Here is a 10,828-nt window from a genome sequence, read left to right as displayed (position 1 = left end):
CCATACCGGCTTACTTTCACCTCTGTCTACATTGCAGTCAAAAGGTGATTGCAGCTTGATTAGACATACCAAAGCTAGCATTAATCTAGCTAGCTTGGGTCCCAGAGCAGTGAAGCTGCAGCAGTGCATGCTTCAGCATGTGCTAGCCCCATGGGTTTCTTGGCTTCACTGCTTTGGGACCTGAGCTAGCTAGATGAAAGCTAGCTGGGGTTTGTTCGCTGAGCTGCACTCACACCTTGTAATTGCAGTACAAACATGCCATTGAAACAGGTAGGCAGAGTAGTCTGAGTATAGAGTAGAACACTCCCTCCCTCTCTCCTCTCTATTCAAGTCCCAGTTGGCATTTAATAGATCAATTAATAGTTCAAAGCCCAGCTATATAAAAGACTGAATTTGCTCTGTGAACTACTGTGACAGCTGCACTCCTTTACAACAATGCAGATCACAAAACCCTGAATGAAGCAGGGGAGAGCTGGGGACAGAGCATTCTTAGTCGATGGGATCCGGCAACAGAGAAAACTTCTAGAGAAGATCAGGTGAATCCAGAATCAGACCATTTTTGGGAAACGTTGCAAAAGCTGCTTTGAGAAAGGCTTTCCATCATAAATGATGCTCACAACATGAATCTCTGTTTCTATTTGTAAACCCCTACCAACTACCCCCACAAAAACGAACTACCCCAAGCAGAGTTCTGACTCCAAAAAGGGATGAAGTGCAAGAAAATCGATGAAGTTCACTAGAGACTCTGCTGTTGCTGTCGATTTTACATGGAAGGTGCTGAAATACTACAGTGATGAGTGGCAGCATAAAACCCTAAATTAGATAGATAGCTGCCCCCAGAAGGCCCCCAACACTCTTTGTTTAATAGATTTTAAAGCCAGAAGAGACAATTGTGATCGTCTGTCCTGAACTCCTCTATCACGTAGGCCATAGAATTTCACCCTGTGAATCTTGCATCGATCCTTAAAACTTGTACTTGAATTAGGTCATCGCTGTTAGCAAAAGACATCCAGTCTTGATTTAAATACTTCAACTGGTGGATAATTTACCAGATCGTTGGACTTTACCACATTCTTTGGCAGTCTGTTTACTACAATCCTGTGGTTTCAGACAGGTAGAATAAAGATTCTCACTGACTATTTTGTCCTACTTGGCTTCGTGAGGGAGAGATAGACCTGTGGGAGACAGATTAAAAAATTCTTCTGGTGCTGTCCCCTAAGCCTCCAAAGCATAGGAGAACAGCTATTGAGTATGGAGCTGAACTGACGGGAGAAAACTCTAGCTGCACAAGCAGCTGTTAGGGGCCCCACCAAAATGGTGGGAGAGCCACACAAGTCCCCTTGCTTATGGTGTGGGGGATGTTAAGTTTCAGGGCAAGGGGCTAAGGAGAAAATAGGGGAGGAAAGGGAGCTGGAGATGAGAGGAAAGGAGACAGAATAGCAATTAATAGAAGGATATATTTAGAAAGGGAGGGAAACTTTGAAGGGGAAAAGACCGCATGGATGATGGGTTGGGGGGAAGAAGGAAGTACTGAAAAAAGTGAGCCCCAATAAAGGATGGGGGGAGGTAGACAACAGCAATTTTTTTCTTTTTTGAGATTTGACTGATTGTTAAAATATACACACTATAGTATATGGATATACCACTACCCCCTCACACAGAAGGAGTCTGCTTCTGTTAATCCTTGCTGCAGTCCTGTCCCCTAAGGACCTACACTAGTTAATTACTCCCTTGCCACCCTTCCACTGCCTTGACAGGGAGGGAGTACCGCTGGAGGAGTATGTGAGGGAATGTTATTGTGGACAAAGAAGGGCCTAAGAGGAGAGAACGTTAGTGAATAGAGGAGAGAGTGACTGGGACAGGGAAGAAATGATAGGGAGTAATGGAGACCAGTGGAACAAGGAAAGAACACCACAGGGGAAAAAAGAGAGGGAGGGGAAAGAGAGGAATGTAAGTGAAAGAAGGAAAGAGGGAGTTAGCAATTAAATATTATAGAAAAATTGGATTGAGGGAAACCAGACAGCTGAAGAAGACAGAAAAAAAAAAAAACCTAAGATACTGTAGATGGAGCAAATGGGGCAAAGGAAGGAGAAAGGTAAACAATGGAGATACAAGGAGGAGAACAAGGAGGCCTACTATGTTTTATTACTTCAATTATTAGTCCAAAAGTGTAGTGTCAACAAGTAACAATTACCAACTTCCCATTAATCATGGTGTTTGGTTACAAAAGTGCTGGGCCAGTCTGGCGATAAGTGCCATTGAAAACAGTCTACAGCAGTATTTTTAAAAGAACCTTTCACTATTATCCCAGGAGTAGAAGTGTGTGAAGTATATTATGTATTTTACACACACTTCTAGGGATTTTTTTGTGCCCAGCCGTCTGACCCTGTTGGATCCTATTGCACTCACAAGTTACCGATGCCATTATGAATCCTAAAACTGGATCCTCCATGGTGCAATAAAAATCTGCAGCTATTGTTAACTATATCATTCTTTAAAAAGGGGGAATAACTGGAAAAGGCGACGTTGGAGCATCCTCCTGACATGACAGTTTCAACAAACATCTAGAGGTTTCTTTGAATGTTTATCTTACTTTAAACTTGAAATGTTCATTCTGCTTCCCCCCTACTAGTCACAAGAGGGTGCTATTCTTTCAGCTTTGGTAGTTTGAATTGCAGAAGTTAATTAAATGGACTGAGCCTGTAGAATCGTTCCCTGGATGTACTAGATGAATAAGAGATTGCTGGATACAGTATACCGATTGAACGGAGTGTACCAGGCTGAACAGTACTTGCTGGACGTACTGAACTGAATAGGGTTTACCAGGCTGAACAGTGCTTCCAGAATGTACCAGTTTGGTGCATTGGACTCAATGGGGTTCATACTTGCACAGTGCTGAGTGTACTGTATTGGACAGGGTATATTGGACTGAAGAATGCTGGCAAAATATCCTGAACTTTGCCTTAGGGCAGACACTTAATGAGCAGTCACTTTGAGCACTCAGTGGGCAAGGACAAATACACTGTGAGTCTAGTGATAGCTTTTTTGCTGAAAGTATCACAAAGCAATGGCAATAGTCCCAACATCAGGAAGAGGAGGCTGCGGTGCCAGTTGATGCCTCATTAGCACCCCCAACCCCAGACAGTTCAGTTCAACAGCTCATCAGAAATAAATCTTCTAGGCTTCTCTCTCTTCTCAAATATTTCTTCAAGAAAGGAGAAGGGCTCTTCTTCTTGCTCCACAAGGAGCTTGGGGTTCCAAAGCCCTTGCATAATGAGGTTGAGGGAACACTGCCAGCTGCTAGTTCTCTTTTTAACTCACATTCTTACCCACTTTGTAAAAATAACAAATATGCAGTACAGTCTTTCCATGGGCTGGTCCAGTCCTCTGTCCCCCCTCGGGGCTGGGCCATCCCTCTGTCTGGATAACATTGTTAGTGAATCAGTCTTGGTTTCTTTCCAGAGGCTGGGCTTGGGCCTTGTCTATCTCTGGATAGAATAGTCTAGCTATAAGCCAGGCAAGATCTCTTTCCATCCTACCTGGTCTGTCTATGGGAACAACCAGCCCTCTCTGGAGATAACACAGTCCATCTTTGCACTGAGCCAGCTCTTAGTCTTTCTGTGGGCTAGACTAGTACTCTCTTCAGATACCACAGTCTAGCTGTGAGCTGGGCCAAGTTTCCTGTCTAGATCATATAGTCTCTCAATGAACAGGACCCTTTCTTTGTCTGGCTAATTCTTGTTGAGGGCTATGCAATCTCTGCCTGATAATGGTCAGTCTGTGAGCTGAGCCAGCTCTGCATTCAAGTGACAAGCAGAGAGATTAAAGCCACTTTTCCGCTATGTACCACAGAAAAGATTGACCTCTGATACAGTGCTGTCAGAAAGCTAAAGTATTCAAGGCTTTGAAGTACCAGCCACTCAACGCCACATGAGACCCTCCATGCAAATTTGTTACTAAAAATGTTTGTCAGTATCAGCCCCAACGATCAGCCAATTCCTGTTCTGTTACAAATAGGAAATTGCATAAAACTTACCCTTAACATTTCAACATAAAAATATTGCATGTTAGAACTATAAGCCTGTATTTATTTTTCAGGAAAAGGTCCCAATTCAAACTGTGTGTGTTTAATTTACACAACTTCCAGTGATATGCTTTTTAAGCATTTTTTAAAGTGAATTTAGTGCTGGTTAAAAATGCCAGCTTGACAGTCAGAGAGGCTGAAGTCGTCTTTATCCTTACAAGAGTCATCGCATGGGTAATGGCATTACAAACTTCCTCCTCACAGTTCCGTACTCATGTGCCGAAACCCTCTCCTGGAGGAGGGGCCACCTCAGGGGACTGAGCATGTGGTTCAGTCTCCAAGGTCCAATCAGTTCTTGGCCTCCCTGTTGAAACAGCTAAAAAAGAGACCAGTTGTGATTGCAGTTTCTGTGATGTTGATGTTTGTCCACTGGGAATTGGACCTGACAGCACCAAATTCAGAGACATGCTGACATCTGGTACCAATATACATAGATTAGCCCAGCTCCTGGGCTCTGACTGTATTTTTTTAAATGATATCTAAATTAAGGCTTGCTGTATATTAAACTGGTGATTTATTCTACTTGGAACAGTTTTGTCATGGCCAGTGACAGGATGAGTTTTGTGCCGGTGGCAGGAACGGCGCCAGGGTTTTTGCCGCCCTAGGCGGCAGTGCTCCTCCTCAGAGCATTCGGCAGCGGGGGTCCTTCCACTCCGCGTCTTCAGGGAGCGCCCCAAAGACATGGAGCGGAAGGACCCCCTGACGCCGAATTTCCACCGGGGATGGTAAAATGCCGCCCCCCAAAATCCTGCCGCCCTAGGCGACCGCCTAGGGTCACCTAGTAGAAGCGCCGGCCCTGGCCAGTGGTGAGCTTGTCCAGTGACTTTATTTGTACAGTATGGCACATGCTTGCAACCTAACCACTTTGTGCTCCCATTCTCTTTGTTCTCTCATGCTACATGGACATGAGCTGAATCAGTTCTGAAATGGGAGATCTCCCAAGAAATTTAGGTGCTGTAAGAGACAGTATTGGCAGTTTGGTGTGTCTGTAACCCAAGGACCTCCTGATGCCAACTGGCAGAGGGTACAGGGATGCATAAAGGTTACAAGAATCCCTGAGTCTAGTATTCACATACTAGTTCACTAAAGACTATCATGTAAAGTTTCTCCTGAAAGCTTGTGCCACAATGGCAGGGCCGGCTCCAGCATTTCTGCCGCCCCAAGCAAAAAAAAAAAAAAAAAAGCCGCGATCACAATCGCGATCAGCGGCAGCAATTGGGGGGGAAAAAAAAAAGCCGCTATCGCCGGCGGCAGTTCGGCGGCAGGTCCTTCGCTCCTAGAGGGAGTGAGGGACCTGCCGCCCCCAAATTGCCGCACATGCCGTCCTTCTCCCTTGGCCGCCCCAAGCACCTGCTTCTTAAGCTGGTGCCTGGAGCCGGCCCTGCACAATGGTCATCATAATTTTTGTAAAATGTATGTGTGGATACTATGTAAGGAGATATGTATATATATATTAGAAACTATGTTCTTAAGGCCGTGTAGTTAAAAGCAGGTCACCCAGAGATAGTGTAAGACAGATTCCACCAGACAGGAGGTGAGAAACATTTGTCCCCCTAGGTGACCATGGCGTATTGTGGGTCTTACAATAGAAGTCTATTAGCATACTGAGTCAAATGCTAATGAAGAGATTGCTGAGACTTCAGAAGGAAAAAAAAGAGGCAAACAGCAGGGAGACGGGACCCTGTTTTAGAGGTGAAGAACAAAGGACTGGTCTAGTATACCTAGGGATGCAGGAAGACATCCTGGCTTCCTTCATCTGGGATAGCAAGCTGCCAGTGGGGCTTGGTCTCATGAAAAGAGGGTCTCAGCTATTGGTTGGAAAACACTGGGAGAAGGATGTTGGGGTAAGCAGTACCTTATCAGACAAGAGGGCATCTTGTTAGTGGAGTTGAGGCTCTAGAATGTGTGTTATGAATGTATTTTATATGTAACCCTTTGTTTCCAATACTTCCGTTTGCTATCATTTGAATCTCTGTTCTTTGTTAAATAAATTTATACTTGCTTTCTCTATAAAATCTAAGGGCTGAGTGTTCAGCAGAGTTGTGTTCTAAGGTGTAACTGGTAAGCGGTATGTACTGTTCCTTTGGGAACAGAGGATCTGATAATTCTGTGAGCGTCCAGTCAGCAGGGGTGGCCAACCTCTGCGGCTCTTCAGAAGTTAATATGCGGCTCCTTCTATAGGCACCGACTCCGGGGCTGGAACTACAGGTGCCAACTTTCCAATGGGCCAGAGGGTGCTCACTGCTCAACCCCTGGCTCTGCCACAGGCCCTGCCCCCACTCCACTCCTTTCCGCCCCCTCCCCTGTGCCTGCTATGCTCTCGCTCCTCCCGCTCCCCCCCAGAGCCTCCTGCATGCCACGAAACAGCTGATTGGGAGGTGCAGAGAGGGAGGAGGAGGTGTTGATCAGTGGGGCTGCCAGTGGACGGGAGGCACAGGGAGCATGGGGCGGGGAGCTGATGGGGTGCTGCTGGTCTATTACTGTGGCTCTTTGGCAATGTACATTGGTAAATACTGGCTCCTTCTCAGGCTCAGGTTGACCACCCCTCCAGTGGATAAGGGGCTGGACACTGCAGGGGAAGCTCAATGGATGGAGTGTGCCTATTGCTAGCATTCATGAAGAACAGCGGAGCCCACCTGGGCTGAAAAGAGAGTGCTTGTGTTGCCTGTTGCTGATGGAGTTGGGGACCCTTACCCCTGGCAGACACAGACAAGGCTTCCTCACGCTAAGGACAGGTGGTAGCGAGGTAGCTCACAGACCTGGGTACCTCTGGGAAGTGTCACAATGTCACTCTTTCCCACCAAGTACTGAGGCGTTGTCTAGTGTTAGTGAGTGCAATGCTTTTGGAAAATACATCTTTCAATGTAATACCATTTCTAGGACCAAAGCAGACAATTAGGGAATATTTCACCATATGAAAATAAATCCACATCAAGTATTGTCAGTAGGGCAATTCCTATGTTCCCAGTACATTCTGGGCGGGGATATGCTTCTTCACAGGGACTTGAGAGTTAGGAAGGAGGACTGGCTAATCTGGTTACACAGTGCTGACCTCTGCATAGCAGAACCACCATGTTAGTAGATACCACCTGACAATCATATCACAGCCCAGCTCACAAGTAGGTTTGAAATGCTCACAGCGTTAGGATCCATCCATTAGCTATTTTGTATAAGGCTACAAACGCAGTAAAGTCCTGCGCTCTTAGGCCAGTCAGACTGTGTTAGGAATCAGCTTAGCTGGAATCATGTTTAGCTCAAATTTAAGCATCCTTAATTTGGTTTGAGCTCCAGTGGTGACAGGCAGGGCCGGTGCAATCCATTAGGCGACCTAGGCAGTCGCCTAGGGCGCTAGCATTTGGGGGGTGGCATTTTGGGTCCTTCGGCGGCAACCACAGTGGCCGGATCTTCAGCCGCCCCGGTCATCATCGGCATTTAGGCGGAGGGAGCTGGGGCAGGGGGGCACAGAGAGGGCCGCCTGCAGCAAGTAAGGAGGGGGGGCGGCACGCAGGGGAACTCCCCGCCTCAGCTCACTTCTGCTCTGCCTCCTCCCCTGAGCACGCTGCTCTGCTCTGCTTCTCTCCCTCCTAGGCTTGTGGCGCCAAACAGCTGATTGGCGCCACAAGCCTGGGAGGCGGGAGAAGTAGAGCGGTGACGGCATGCTCGGGGAGGAGGTGGAGCAGAGGTGAGCTGGGGCTCGGGGAGGAGGCGGAGGGGAGGGCCGAGAGCTGCCACAGGGCTCGGGGGGAGGGGTCGCAAGGTGGAAGTTTCACCTAGGGCGCGAAACATCCTTGCACCCGCCCTGGTGACACTGCCCCCTCTCCCATCACTTCCAGCAGGTCCTGGATATCCTGAGCAATGAGTTAGTGCTGGGTTTGTGTGTGTTCAAATGTGCTTAAGTGCAGCTGCAGAAATAGAGCAAAAATGTCAATAGTACAAAGCGTTCCAGCTGACTTCATTTCCTGCAGATAACTCCCTGAAGAGGAGGGTGAGGTTTAGAGCTTGTACTGTTAGTTTACTGGTGAGAGATGGGAAAGGGTTTGGAGGGCTGAGTGGGGAGAGATATTTCGGGACACAGTTAGCAGGACAGGGTTAAAAAAGCGAGGGTCCCATATAAAAAGGCTGTTCACATTTGCTTCCTGTCAACTTGCCATTGTCACAGAAGGGTTACAGGAGCTGATGTACAACCCCTACATACAAACAGGATGTTGGCTTTTAGAGTTGATTAAGCTATGAAAAGCAGTCTCTTCTGTGGCTGCACTATCGCCTTTTCTTCTGCTGAGACTTAAACGTTCGGGTTGGAACAGGAGAGATTCAGAAGGAAACTTGGCCACAACTTCTGCTTACTAACATCACTGCTGACAAGTGGTGTATATAGCCAGCCAAATACAAAAACACAATCCTGTATTGAATGCTTCTACAAATCCTAAACAAATATCTTCCTAAATTCATCACACAGACACCCCTTATCCCCCACAATAATTCACCACTCTCACAAACAGACTAAATGCCCTCACATACACACCCAAATGAAATAGCTGCACAGACATACACAGCTGAGTCACATGGTCTCACAGATACACTCCAAATGTAAATGCTTTCCTTCTTCAGTAGTCTTTGAACATAGAATTGTCATTTCCCTGCATATCATCTATCTGTCCAGGTTCTTATACTCGTACCCATCATCACAGTATATGAGCTCCTCTCAAGGGTTAATAATCAAAATCCCAAGAGGCCAGCAAACACTGTGCTAAGTGTTCCCGAGCACAGCTAGGCTATATGCTGCCTCCTCCATGGATGTGCTGGGAGGGAAGGAAGGAGCTCTTTGTGCCCTCTGCCCTTTCCCGCACATTTTGTGCACTCCTACAGGAACAGCAGTAATTTGGCCCTAAGCTTTTTAGGCTGACCTTCTCCAACTGCAGGATTGATCAGCTGGGAAGCTACAAAGCCCAAATGGACCACAACCACATTATTTTCTAATCCCTCTTCACCAGAGTCTGATTTCATGACACTTGTGACAGCTAATTTTTTTTCTGCTGAACAGAATAGAAACAGAAAGATTCACATGTTCCTTTCTATATACAAACACATCAGACAGACCCGTGGACACTACTGTACCCTGAGAAGAACCATAACCAAATAGATACACAATGTGGCAGATAGGTGCACACAAGGATATCTTTCACTTGTCGGCCTTTTCACACATGCAGTATGTAAGGGCACACAATTCCCCTTGCCTTCCCCTACCCTACAGCCTAGAATTGCCCTTTCCAAATTTTCTGGGATTTTACAGAATTAAAGAGTGTGGCTAGTTTGGCTCAGGTTTTCTAGTGGTTTTCAGTCCAGAAACCTCCATTTACACAAGGGATTCTAGAACAATTCATACTTCACATTTTCCAGTCTTGAGACTTCAACATCCACCAGGATTCTACATGTTCATATTCTGCTTCTTCAAGAAGAAAAACCTCTTTGTCATACTGAAGATGCTGGACTATGCTCACGGTATTTGCATTTAAACTGCTGTTTGGGAATCCTGTTTGAGGGAAAACCAGAGAAGGGCTTATTTGCCTTGTGGAGTGATAGTTTGTTGCAGTGATAACTACAGAAGGCAAACAAAGTAAAGACTTGATACTGGGCAGCTGCAGCTATCTTCATTTGAAAATACGGCTGAAGTGATACTATCTTTGCCTAACAGTTTCCTTTTTCATAGACCTCAGCTGGCAACTTCCGCTCCCTGTTTTGTGAAGAAGAAAAACACCCTCTTGCAATACACAACCCCCTCAAACCAGAAAAGAATAACGCTGAAATAGAGCTTCAGTGAGATGAAGCAATTGTTATATTTGGGTGAGAAGTGTGGTTTTTGAAGGCCTGTTATTGGACAGACATATCAGCAACAAACCCAAGTGAAAGATGTCACATTGAAATCCATGGAGGATTAAGTCCTCTTGCTATCACCAGAACAGGTACAGCGAGAACAGCCAAAGTGCCCCCCTACATTCCTCCATCAATGGTAACTTAAGGGACCAACTTAAGTTGCAAGCATGTGCCAACGTAAGGGACCATTTAGGAGTAAGAGGGGAGTTGAGTCTCAACATCCTGTTCAATTCTTAGTCTCTTTGCTGAGGCTTCCAGTTGTAGCATTGGTGGTTTGTTGTGATGTGGAGGTATGAGCTCATGGAATGGTTCAGCAGCCAATAGCCAGTTTTAGTCAGTAAAGTCTCTTCCCCCTATATTTATTCTGGAAGGATAGAATCAGTATTTGCATGAAGAAACTAAAATATATTAAAATAATCAGAAAACATGTGCTGCAACCTAGTCCTATTCCCTCTGTTGGGTGGAGACATACCTTCCCATGGGCTTTCTCCTCCCTGACTTCCAAGCAGCCTCTGTTTTAGCACTTCCCCCATACCACCTGTGCAAAGGAAGGGGGAAGCAGAGCTGGAGTTAATCTTTTATTCATCAGGAACCAGTTAATACCACAGACCTTGTCACACTGTTGACTACCTAGTGATTAGAGACTGCCAATGCATTTTGCACATGGCACCAATCCCCCCTGCAGTTACAGTTGCTAGTGTATGGCTGTATGGTTTGGGTGTGTTATTGAAGTGATGTGTATTTGTTGTGAATGATACTTTCCTCTTTGGAATGAGCTTTGAGATCTATTAATGAAAAGCACTATAAAAGAACTAAGTACACCTCTACCCCTATATAACACGACTCGATATAACATGAATTTGGATATAACGC

This window comes from Chrysemys picta, chromosome 1 (genome assembly GCF_011386835.1).
Source record: "Chrysemys picta bellii isolate R12L10 chromosome 1, ASM1138683v2, whole genome shotgun sequence".
In the NCBI taxonomy this organism is placed as follows: Eukaryota; Metazoa; Chordata; order Testudines; family Emydidae; genus Chrysemys; species Chrysemys picta.
Note: the sequence above shows the minus strand (reverse complement) of the source record.